This window comes from Anolis carolinensis, unplaced genomic scaffold (genome assembly GCF_035594765.1).
Source record: "Anolis carolinensis isolate JA03-04 unplaced genomic scaffold, rAnoCar3.1.pri scaffold_13, whole genome shotgun sequence".
Taxonomy (NCBI): Eukaryota; Metazoa; Chordata; class Lepidosauria; order Squamata; family Dactyloidae; genus Anolis; species Anolis carolinensis.
In genome coordinates this window covers 6,625,448-6,638,013 of record NW_026943824.1, presented here as the reverse complement: position 1 = coordinate 6,638,013, position 12,566 = coordinate 6,625,448, and positions in this window count along the sequence as shown.

Below are 12,566 nucleotides of genomic sequence, written 5' to 3'. Positions count from 1 at the left end.
GTGTTTGCATGCCAAGCTGAAAACCTGAATTCCTCCCATTGGAAGAGAAATCTAGTGCTGCTGCGAGGTTTATCAGAGCACATTTGAGAAAGGAAGGAATGGAAAATATAGAAACCTAAATACAGGGTTTCTATATTTTTTCAGGAGCCCTAAGTGGCGCAGCATGTTAAAGCGCTGAGCTGATGAACTTGCGGACCGAAAGGTCACAGGTTTGAATCCAGGGAGCAGAGTGAGCGCCCGCTGTTAGCCCCAGCTTCTGCCAACCTAGCAGTTCGAAAACATGCACACGGGAGGAAAATTCAAGAAGATCTAGAAAAGATACTAGAGACAAAACTACCAATGAAACCGGAATTGTGGTTATTAGGTATACACGATCAAAAAATAGAAAATAATAAAGATAAACTTCTATTTTTACTAACAACAGCAGCAAGGATTTACTATGCGAGGTTATGGGAAAAAAACGAAATTCCAAAGGAAGAAGACTGGCTGGAAATGCTATGTAGTAATTACTATATTTACGAATTTAGCACCAAAATATCACGATTATTTATTTACAGTATTTATATTCCGTCCTTCTCACCCTGAAGGGGACTCAGGGCAGATTACAATGAACACATATATGGCAAACATTCAATGCCAACAGACAAACAACATACAGTAGAGACAGACACAGAGGCATTTAACATTTTTTTTCCAGCTTCACGATTCCGGCCACAGGGGGAGCTGTTGCTTCACCGTCCACTAGTGGCTGTACTTCCTCATTCCTTTCCTCGTGTTTTGCTGGCAGTTTTATGGTGTTGTAAATTAGTTAAATTAGCCTCCCACATAAAGCGTACCTAAATTTCCCTACATGACAGATTCAACTGTCTTTCGGGGCTGCATAGGTCAACAGCAAGCCGGGCTATTTAATGGTCGGGGGCTTAACCCGACCCGGGCTTCGAACTCATGACCTCTCTGTCAGTAGTGATTTATTGCAGCTGGTTTCTAGCCAACTGCGCCACAATGTATTGAAAACATTGACTACAAAAACGTGTTGGATAATCCAGAACATTGGATAAGCGACTGTTGGATAAGTGAGATTCTACTGTACCTGTAATCCGCTCTGAGTCCCCTTGGGGAGATAGAGCGGAATATAAATAAAGTATATTATTTTATTATTACTCTCTTTCCTTCTTTCTCTTTCTGTCCTCCCCTTATATCTTTCCCCCTTCCCTTCTTTTGCTTTCTCTTCCTTTTCTTCTGCAAAGATTCTCGCCCATCCCAGTTTCTTTCCGTCACCATTTCTCAACTCCCAGTGAAGATGTATATTTTCTGCCAATGTTTTTGCACCTTCTTCCCCTCCCTGCGTTGACACAATCTCTTATCTCTGCCTGCCAGGTGACCAGGGAGGTGAGAAACATTCATCTTGGGAGCCTGCCAAAGTCAATCCCTCGTCGAGAGGAGAAGTCCATTACCTCTGAAGGCATCTCGTGAACGTTTGGGTTGGGTCCTTCGATGGCAGAGAAGAGTTATTCAAAAGCTGATTGTTCCCGTTCTCCATCTGTTTAATGTACTGCCAAAACCACAATACAATACAGGCAGGCGGGAAGAAAAAAATAATAATATACGAGCGGCTTTTGTTTCGGAGGCTCTGGAGGCTCGGCGATTTTGCCGTCTGGTGCAACGCAGGAGATAAGAGGAGAAGGGAATAGATGAGGCACCGAGAAGCCATCTGAATATTTCGCTCGTCTTCGTCTCTACAAATCCAAAGAGAGCGGCAGCCGGCCGGAACGTCCTTCTGTTCGCATTTGCTGCTGGCAAAGAAACACAGACATTATCATATTAAAAATAAATCCGAGTTGCTTCACTGAGATTTTCCTTTGCAAAGTTGGAAGATGTCCATTGTCAGGTTTCTGGAGCAAGGTCCCTCCGACTGAGAAGAGATGGATGATAAATGATGCAACGACACTGTTTGGATTAATGTTATATAGAAAACATATAAGACCATTTGTCCAAAACAATCAAGGGATGGAGAAAGCTTAGGACGGGTGATTTCGAGTCAATTGAACCTCTTAGGATAGATAGGCTGAGAAGCATGATTGATGAACCAATGAACAGTTGGAATGCTTTGCTTTTCCCAAACTGGAGTTTTCCAAAAAATAGCTGGTTACAGTTATCGTGTGCTCAGGTCTTACAATGTAGGTTGTTTCTACTATGTTTTAACCATGAGAATACTATCTGCAAAAGACTCCCTTGAAGCCTGACAAAGGGATCCGGCAAGGCAATGGCCTTCACAACTTCCTCCTGGACATCCGGTTGCCTACTTTGGACTCCAACACAAGAGATTTCCATAATGTCAAAGACACCAGACAAAATTGGGTGCAATTTGTCCGCAGCTGAAAGTAGAGCAAATTGAGAGCTGGTTTAGTCTGAGTCTTCCATTTAAAGCAGGCGAGGTGTGCCGTCGCGCCTGGGGCTGTAACTCTTAGCGAAAGAGACATGGACGTGACATCTTTCCCCAGGGGATTGCTTCTTGCCCTCCTTTAGGGAAACTGGAATTCCCAAGGACCAAAACACTGTAGATAACTCAAAAACTGGTTTTATTGTTCACAAAGGTTATCTCAATAAGCTGGAAGTTTCAAAGGGGTAAAGGAATATATACATTACAGTCTCTGGTTGTTTAAAGTCCATGGAGCTTTGTAGCTGAGAAGCTTTTACAGGTCCCTCTTTCTCAATGACTGTGAATGCCGGAGCAATCCTCAGCCTCAGTCCAAATGGCCTATATTTGAAGACACAGTCTTCCTCTGTTGCCAAAGGACTGATTTGAAGGCGCTTGAGACTCCTCAACGTCGTCCAGGTTGGCCCTGAACATGAAGCGTAAGTCTCAAGGGTAAGAACCTCAGAACTGGTGCTGAGAGGTAACTTAATCAAGGGCTTTTAGAGCCAAGTCTCTCTCTCACGTCCATCTGGTAGAAAGCTTGATGGTGGAATGAAAGGAGGAAACACTGTCCTACTCCAGGAAGAGGTGGAGCCAAACAATTGAGCTGAGGGAGCAAATAACTGGTGCAAACAACATTGATTGACAGCTATAAATAACCAATCCAACTACATTTACAGGGTAAAGGCAAAATCAGGCATGATATAACAATTCAAATCTTGCAACTTACAGTTCCACATACAGATGGCTCCACTCACGCCGTCACATGAGGGCCTTTCCTGACCTTTTGCTCCCAGCGTTTCGATTTATGAAGCTCCACAAAGTCCCATTAAGATGCTACAAACAAACGCACCATTGGTAAAATTAATTTGGAAGAAGGCATTCAGCCTTGTGCCCCAATACCGCTGCAGTTTGACCCATTGGGTCACCCCAAGACACCTTTGTTTGAATGATATAGATGCGCCCAAAGACGCAAAAGGATCTTGATTCAAATCCACGAACCTCAGTCTCTCTTCGTTCTAAGGTGTATCTACACTGTAAAATGAATGCAGTTTTGTTATCAAGAAATCAACCGTTCCCTCTCAAAATAATAGCTTAGGTCTCTGTAGCATGGTACAGATATATATATAGTTGAAGGTTTTCATGGCTGGAATCACTGGGTTGCTGTGAGTTTTCTGGGCTGTCTGGCCATACTCCAGAAGCATTCTTTCCTGACGTTTTGCCTGCATCTATGGCAGGCATCCTCAGAAGTAATGAGGTATGTTGGAAACGGTAGTGGGGCTTATATATCTGGTGTTTTCAGGGTGGGAGAAAGAAATCTTGTCTGTTTGAGGCAGGTGTGAATAATAATAATAATAATAATAATAATAATAATAATAATAATAATAATCTCCTCAAAGCACAGCAGACAAAAAACAGGTCCAAGAAAGCCGCACTACAAACTAGAGCTGACAGCTGGCACAACAAAACATTGCATGGAAAGTTCCTTGACAAAATTGAAGGAAAAGCTGATAAGGAGAAGACCTGGCTATGGCTCACAAATGGGACCCTGAAGAAGGAGACAGAAGGCCTGATCCTTGCAGCCCAGGAGCAAGCCATCAGAACAAAAGGCAATTCAGGCCAAGATCGAAAAATCAGCTGATGACCCAAAATTCAGACTCTGCAAGGAAGCTGACAAAACCATTGATCATATCCTCAGCTGTTGTAAGAAAATCGCACAGACAGACTACAAACAGAGGCACAACTATGTGGCCCATAGGATTCATTGGAACTTATGCCTCAAGTACCACCTCCCAGCAGTAAAGAACTGGTGGGATCACAAACCTGCAAAGTATTGGAGAATTAACAGGTTTTCAAGCTCTTCCTGAATACTATCAGGGTGGGGGCTTGCCTGAATGTTTCAATTGGCCACCTTGATTAGCATTAAATAGCCTTTCAGCTTCAAGGTCTAGATGCTTTTGAATGGCTAAGGGGATAAAATGTCTTGCACTGGATTGTACGCTTCTGTTTGATTCCTTGCGAGTGGCAACTCTGTAGCTGACATCCTTTCAGACTTGAAAGTAAATTAACCTTCGTTATTGCCTTCAAATCCGGTCTATGGCTGTCAAGGTAGCATCAGTTTGGCACTGCTTTGACTACTGTGTCTCAATGCTTTGAAATCCTGGGAGCTGTAGTTTGGTGAGGCACCCACGTTCTTGGGCAAAGAAAGCTAAGGACCTTGGGAAACTACAACTCCCAGGATTCCATAACATTGAGCCATGGCAGTCAAAGCCACAGTAGTTAATTTTTACAATGTAGATGCCCTCTAAGACAGGAGCCCTCAAACTTTTTAAGTGGAGGGCTGATTCACAGTCCCTCAGACTGTTGGGGGCCCGGACTATGATGAAATAGTCCAAAATTAGGATTGTTGTTGTTATGTGCCTTCAAGTCATTTAAGACTTAAGGTAAAGGTAAAGGTTTCCCCTGATGTTAAGTCCTGTCGTGTTCGACTCGGGGGGTTGGTGCTCATCTCCATTTCTAAGCTGAAGAGCCTGCGTTGTCCGTAGACATCTCCAGGTCATGTGGCCGGCATGACTGCATGGGGCGCCGTTACCTTTCCACCGGAGCGGTACCTATTGATCTACTCACATTTGCATGTTTTTGAACTGCTAGGTTGGCAGAAGTTGGGGCTAACAGCGAGCACTCATTCCGCTCCCGGGATTTGAACCTGAGACCTTTCGGTCTGCAAGTTCAGCAGCTCAGCGCTTTAACACACTGCGCCACCGGGGCTCCAATTCAGACTTAGGTCAATCCTAAGTCTAAAGTTTAGGACAGAGGCCAGGTAAATGGCCTTGGAGGGCCTTAGTTTAGGGACCCCTGATCTAGACTATCTCATAAGACCATAGGTAAGCAAAGAGACCTCCAAAGACCATCTAGATGGTCTCATAAGATCATCAGTAAGGAAAGGGACCCTCAAAGGCCATCTAGATGATCTCATCAGGCCACCAGAAGACCATAGATAAGGAAAGGGACCTCAAAGACCATCTAGATGGTTTCATAAGACCATCGGTAAGGAAAGGGATCCTCAAAGGCCATCTAGATGATCTCATAAGGCCATCAGAAGATCATAGATAAGGAAAGGGACCCTCAAAGGCCATCTAGATGATCTCATCAGGCCATCAGAAGACCATAGATAAGGAAAGGGACCCTCAAAAGCCATCTAGATGATCTCATAAGGCCATCAGAAGATCATAGATAAGGAAAGGGACCCTCAAAGACCATCTAGATGGTTTCATAAGACCATCGGTAAGGAAAGGGACCCTCAAAGGCCATCTAGATGATCTCGTAAGGCCATCAGAAGATCATAGATAAGGAAAGGGACCCTCAAAGACCATCTCGATAGTTTCATAAGACCATCGGTAAGGAAAGGGCCCCCCAAAGGCCATCTAGACGGTTTCATAGGACCATAGGTAAGGAAAGTGACCTCCAAAAGCCATCTAGATGGTCTCATAAGGCTGTAGCTAAGCAAAGAGACCTTCAAAGACCATCTAGACGATCTCATTAGACCATAGGTAAGCAAAGAGACCTCCAAAGGCCAGGTAGACTTAGGTCAATCCCAAGTCTAAAGTTTAGGACAGGGGCCAGGTAAATGACCTTGGAGGGCCGCATCCGGCCCACGGGCCTTAGTTTGGGGTCTAAGAGAAAGGTTTCCACTGGGATGAACAGCCTCAGTCTTGTATTACTAGACTCATGCCTTTTGTGTGTATTTCTATTGCTAGATATCCATGCAATAATAAAAGGGATCCTTCTTCCCCCTCCCCATAATTGCAGGCAATTTGCTAATAAATACGAGAAGACCAAGGCCTCGAGGTTTCCTTGATAGGGAAACAATATCCCTTTTCTTTGTAATACTGTGCAAGGGAGGCCGGGAAGGGCTAATGCTTATTTGCAAGCAAATTGCTTACAACGGGATTTTAATTTAGTGCCGCGCATGGCCGCCGATGCCTTTTGACGCGTCGTCGTGGGCCAAGCAACGTCTCCGGCATACAAAGGAGGCCGCGCCAAATATCCCTTCATTAGGTTACGGAATTGGATTGCGTGCCATTGCTTTCCAAAGGAAGAAAGAAAAACAAGAAAAACGATGCAGTCGTGAGAGAATCGTTTGCTTTGGGCCGGAAAAATTGGGAGTTAAGGCTTTAACGTGCATCCACACTGTAGAATGAATGCGGTTTGACACCACTTCAACCGCCTTGGCTCAACGCTGCAAAAATTGAGGCCTAAAGGGTGTATCTACACTGTAGAAAAAGGTAAAGGTTTTCCCCTGACATTAAGTCCAGTCATGTCCGACTGGGGGTTGGTGCTCATCTCCATTTCAAAGCCAAAGAGCTGGCATTGTCCGTAGACACCTCCTAGGTCATGACTGCATGGAGCGCTGTTACCTTCCCGCTGAAGCAGTACCAATTGATCTACTCACATTTGCATTTTTTCGAACTGCTAGGTTGTCAGAAGCTGGGGCTAATAGCAGGAGCTCACCCCGCTCCCTGGATTTGGGGCCGGGCTGTGGCGCAGGCTGGTTAGCAGCCAGCTGCAATAAATCACTCTGACCAAGAGGTCATGAGTTCGAGGCCAGCTGAGCACCCAACAATTAAAAATAAAATATAGCCCCTGTTCCTTGCTGACCTATGCCACCCGAAATATAGTTGCATCTATCAAGTAGGAAATTTAGGCACCACTTATATGTGGGGAGGCTAATTTATGACACCATAAAAATCATCCAGCTGCCGTTGGAATGAGGAAGTGCCGTCGCAGTGGATGATGAAGCAGCTGCTCCCGCTGTGGCCGGAATCAAGCATATCCTCAGGAAAGCTGGAAGCTAGAGAAGGTTTAAATTGCCTCTGCGTCTGTCTCTGTCTCTGTTCTATGTTATATGCCATTGAATGTTTGCCTTATATGTATATAATGTGATCCACCCTGAGTCCCTTTAGGGGTGAGAAAGAAGTGCTGAATATAAATACTGTAAATAAATAAATTCGAACCTGGCAACTTTTCGGTCCGCAAGTTCAGCAGCTCAGCGCTTTAACCCGATGCACCACCAGGGGCTCCACTGTAGGATTAATGCAATTTAAATACCATAGCTCAATGCTATGGGATCTTGGAACTGTAGTTCTACAAGGCCTTTTCTGCCAAAGACTGTGAGTGACTCTCCAAACTACAACTCCCAGGATCCCATAGCGTTAAGCAATCAAAGTGGTGTCAAATCACATTTGTACATGTGCACCAGTCTACATTAATTCAACTGTGGTGGAGAATAGAGAAAAATAATAAATGTAATAATACTAATAATAATAGAGAAAAATAATAAATGTACCCTATATTCTCGAGTATAAGATGACCCAAATATAAGCCAACCAGGATCCTCACCCGAGTATAAGCCGAGGGGGGCTTTTTCAGTCTTAAAAAAAGGGCTGAAAAACTAGGCTTATACTCGAGTATATACAGTATATCAACCAAAATTGCAGATTTTATTTGGAATGACTTTGGAGGCTTCTGCTTCAAATCCTAGTGAGAACAGCAAATAGGTTTGAAGAAATGAAGATGGCATTTGCTTTATTTTATTCCTCTCCTTTCACTCTTTAATTCAATGTCTTTCTTTAGCAAAACAGAGCTCGGGTCAACTTGCTCTGGGGGAAAAAGAGCGACCAGAACAGGCATCTGTCAAGAAGGGTCCATTTCCCCGGCTAACTGGCTTTTTCTCTGACAGCCTCTCATTAACCGCAGGACGCAGCGTGTGAAAATGTATCAAATAAAGATTTTGAGCTAAATGTTGAACAGCCGGGGATACCAGCAAGTGATAAATGTCACCACAGCAGGGTCGCTTGGCTAAATGTGTTTAACACTGTGCCGAAAGGTTCTGCCGAAATGTCACTGCCGTGAGCGATGAGGGAAATCTTGGCAATCTCTCCTTGAGAAGAAGAGACAGATCCACAGGCCGGTCCCAGTGAGGCCATGCACTAACCCCATAGAATCCCATAGAAAGGGCGACAAGGGCCATCTAGTCCAACCCTGTTCTATGTAGAGATATAAAACTAAAATCTACATGGCCTCCAAAGAATGAGAATCCACCACCTTCCAAGCCAATCTGTTGAAGAGCACCAACTGTTGAAGCACATTTTCACAGCAGTTATATGTGTTCCCGTAGTTCTGGATGAGTCCTAAAAACCAACAAGACCATCTACTCTAACTTACTTTCAGGTGGGAACATACTGTTGAGGAACTGGAGCCTATCTGGCCTTCAAAGATAGAGAGTTCACCCTCCAAACCAATTTGTTCAACTGTTGAAGAGCTCCAACAGTGAAGAACATCTTCCTAACGATTATGTGGGTTCTCCTAGTTCTGGATGAGTTCCTCAAGCCAATAAAAGCATCTACTCCAACCCTCTTCCAGGTAGGAACATACAACTGGAGCCTATCTGGCCTTCAAAGATAGAGAGTTCACCACCCTCCAAACCAATTTGTTCAATTGTTGAAGAGCTCCAACAGTGAAGAACATCTTCCTAACAATGATGTGGGTTCTCCTAGTTTTGGATGAGTTCCTCAAGCCAATAAAAGCATCTACTCCAACCCTCTTCCAGGTGGGAACATGCAACTGAAGCCTATCTGGCATTCAAAGATAGAGAGTCCACCACCCTCCAAACCAATTTGTTCAATTGTTGAAGAGCTCCAACAGTGAAGAACATCTTCCTAACAATTATGCGGGTTCTCCTAGTTCTGGATGAGTTCTTCAAACCAATAAAAGTATCTACTCCAAACCCTCTTCCAGGTGGGAACATGCAACTGAAGCCCATCTGACCTCCTAAAATGGAGAGACCACCACTGGTGAAGAGCTCAAAGTTTGAGGAACATCTTCTCAACGTTTAGGTGTGTTTTCCTAACTCTGGATGAGTCAAACCAACAATGCAGTTGCATTCCCCATCGTTTCCAGGATTTCATTTTGAGGGATGTTGCAATGACACCCATGGTCCCAACTTATCTGAAGACAGGATGACACAACAGTCACCAAGATGACATCGGAGGCTCTTAGAGACCCTAGTTTGTGAACCTTCAACTTCCAAGAGTAACAGGTGAGTAAGTTTTGTATCTTAATAGAAAGTATCAATAGATTCTGAGAATGATCAAAAATATAGTTGGGGCCCATCTAGTCCAAACCAATGCCACGAGAGGAAGCCACATCTAAATCACCTTTGACTGGTGGGCATCCAACCTGTTTTAAAACATCAAATGGAGAAAAGCCCACTACGTTCTGAGGAACGTCTTCAATGGTTGGCTAGGTCTTTCCATTAGAAAGTTCTTCCTGAGCTTTAGGTGGAATCTCCTCCATCTGTGGAAAAAGGGAGAAATCACCAAAGAAGAATTCAAACGAATAGCCAACTCCTGTAGGGAAAAGGTTCGCAAGGCTAAAGCGCAAAATGAGCTCAGGCTTGCCAGAGACATTAAAAACAATAAAAAGGGCTTCTTTGCTTAAGTCGGTAGGAAAAGGAAGAACAAGGAGGCGATAGGGCCTCTGCGATGGGGAAATTCTGACAGGGGACAGGGAAAAGGCAGAACTACTTAATGCCTTCTTTGCCTCAGTTTTCTCACAAAAAGAAAGCCAGCCTCAACCTCAGCAACATGGAGTGGATGAAGGATTGGGGGAAATCCAACCCCAAATAGGGAAAGAAGTCATTCAGGAAGTCATTCAGGGCTGCTCTAAATGAATTTAAGTCTCCAGGGCCGGATCAATTACACCCAAGAGTATTGAAGGAACTAGCGGAAGTTATTTCAGAACCACTGGCAATATTCTTTGAGAGTTCTTGGAGAACAGGAGAAGTCCCAGCAGATTGGAGGAGGGCGAATGTGGTCCCTATCTTCAAGAAGGGAAAAAAGAACGACCCAAACAATTACCGTCCGGTCAGCCTCACGTCGATACCAGGCAAGATTCTGGAAAAGATCATTAAGGAAGTGGTCTGCAAACACTTATAAACAAATGCAGTCATTGCCAATAGTCAACACGGATTTACCAAAAACAAGTCATGCCAGACTAATCTGATCTCTTTTTTCGATAGAGTTACGAGTTGGGTCGATACAGGGAATGCCGTGGATGTAGCGTATCTGGATTTCAGGAAGGCCTTCGACAAAGTCCCCCACGACCTTCTGGCAAACAAACTAGTAAAATGTGGGCTAGATAAAACTACGGTTAGGTGGATCTGTAATTGGCTAAGCGAACAAACCCAAAGGGTGCTCACCAATGCGTCGTCTTCATCTTGGAAAGAAGTCACGAGTGGAGTGCCACGAGCAGGGTTCTGTCCTGGGCCTGATTCTGTTCAACATCTTTATTAACAACTTAGACGAAGGGTCAGAAGGCACGATCATCAAGTTTGCAGACGACACCAAACTGGGAGGGAGAACCAACACTCCAGAAGACAGGAGCAGAATTCAAAACGATCTTGACAGACTTGAGAGATGGGCCAAAACTAACAAAATGAAGTTCAACAGGGATAAATGCAAGAGACTTCACTTCAGCAGAAAAAATGGAATGCAAAGATACAGAATGGGGGACGATGCCTGGCTCGAGAGCAGTACATGTGAAAAAGACCTTGGAGTCCTCATGGACAACAAGTTAAACATGAGCCTACAATGTGATGCGGCTGCTAAGAAAGCCAATGGGATTCTGTCCTGCATCAATAGGGGAATAGCGTCTAGATCCAGGGAAGTCATGCTCCCCCTCTATTCTGCCTTGGTCAGACCACACCTGGAATCACAGTGTGTCCAATTCTGGGCACCGCAGTTGAAGGGAGATGTTGACAAGCTGGAAAGCGTCCAGAGGAGGGCGACTAAAATGATTAAGGGTCTGGAGAACAAGCCCTATGAGGAGAGGCTTAAAGAGCTGGGCATGTTTAGCCTGCAGAAGAGAAGGCTGGGAGGAGACATGACAGCCATGTACAAATACGTGAAGGGAAGTCAAAGGGAGGAGGGAGAAAGATTGTTTTCTGCTGCCCTGCAGACTAGGACACGGAACAATGGCTTCAAACTACAGGAAAGGAGATTCCACCTGAACATCAGGAAGAACTTCCTCACTGTGAGAAGGGCTGTTCAGCAGTGTAACTCTCTGCCCCGGACTGTGGTGGAGGCTTTTAAGCAGAGGCTGGATGGCCATCTGTCGGGGGTGCTTTGAATGAGATTTTCCTGCTTCTTGCAGGGGGTTGGACTGGATGGCCCATGAGGTCTCTTCCAACTCTATGATTCTATGATTCTATGGTTTGTGTCCTGGTCTCTGGGGCAACAGAAATGCAAGGTTACTCCATCTTCCATAGGGTTTCATGGTTGAGCAAGGATTCAGTCCAGGTTTGTAGTCCAATGCTCAAACTGCTACACCATGTAGACTCTCTTGCAGAAAATGATACTTGTTCTAATATTTGTTGATGCTTATTTCCCTTCAGAAGCTTCCCAATCTTTTTGGAAGACCGTCTCAGCCTTTGAAATACTAGATCACCAAGGAAAAGGGTTTCTACATTTCCTTCTGAGTTGTTTTGAGGAGCCACAGAACCTGATGAACCACCAAGGAAAACTGACGGGCAAAGAGAAAGCCCTTTGTGATGCTGTCGAGGAGCTAAAGAAGCAAATCAAGAGCAGCAAAGAAAAGCTGGCCTCTTTGTGCCGAAACCAGCGGGAGTTCTCCGAGAGCAAGCAACGCAGAAATGCAGCTTTGTGGGAGCAAAACCTGGACCTTTGGAAGAAGGCGGTGGAGCTCTTTGAGACCATGAAGACGACACTCAAAGAGGAGCCGGAGCTTTGGAAAGAAGAGCTGGTTGGTTGGAAAGAAGAGATGGCTCTGTGGAAGAAGGAGATAGACCGGTGGGAGGAGAGATTCTCTGGAGACTATTAGAAATATGGACCATAGTATGCAGAGCAAGTATCTGAATGAAGATAAGGAGATGAAGACCACTCAGAGTCTTAGAATGGCATATTTGAGACCCTATCTCTTACATTTAAGAAGGGAAATAAAAATATAGTTATATAAGATGGATTTTTTTTGTAGTTTTGGTGGTGTTGGTGTCAGCATGGGGTCAGGGTGCATGCTGGGTGGGTTTCTTCAAAACACCATTGATCATCTTCTCTGGATCCTCAGCACCCTG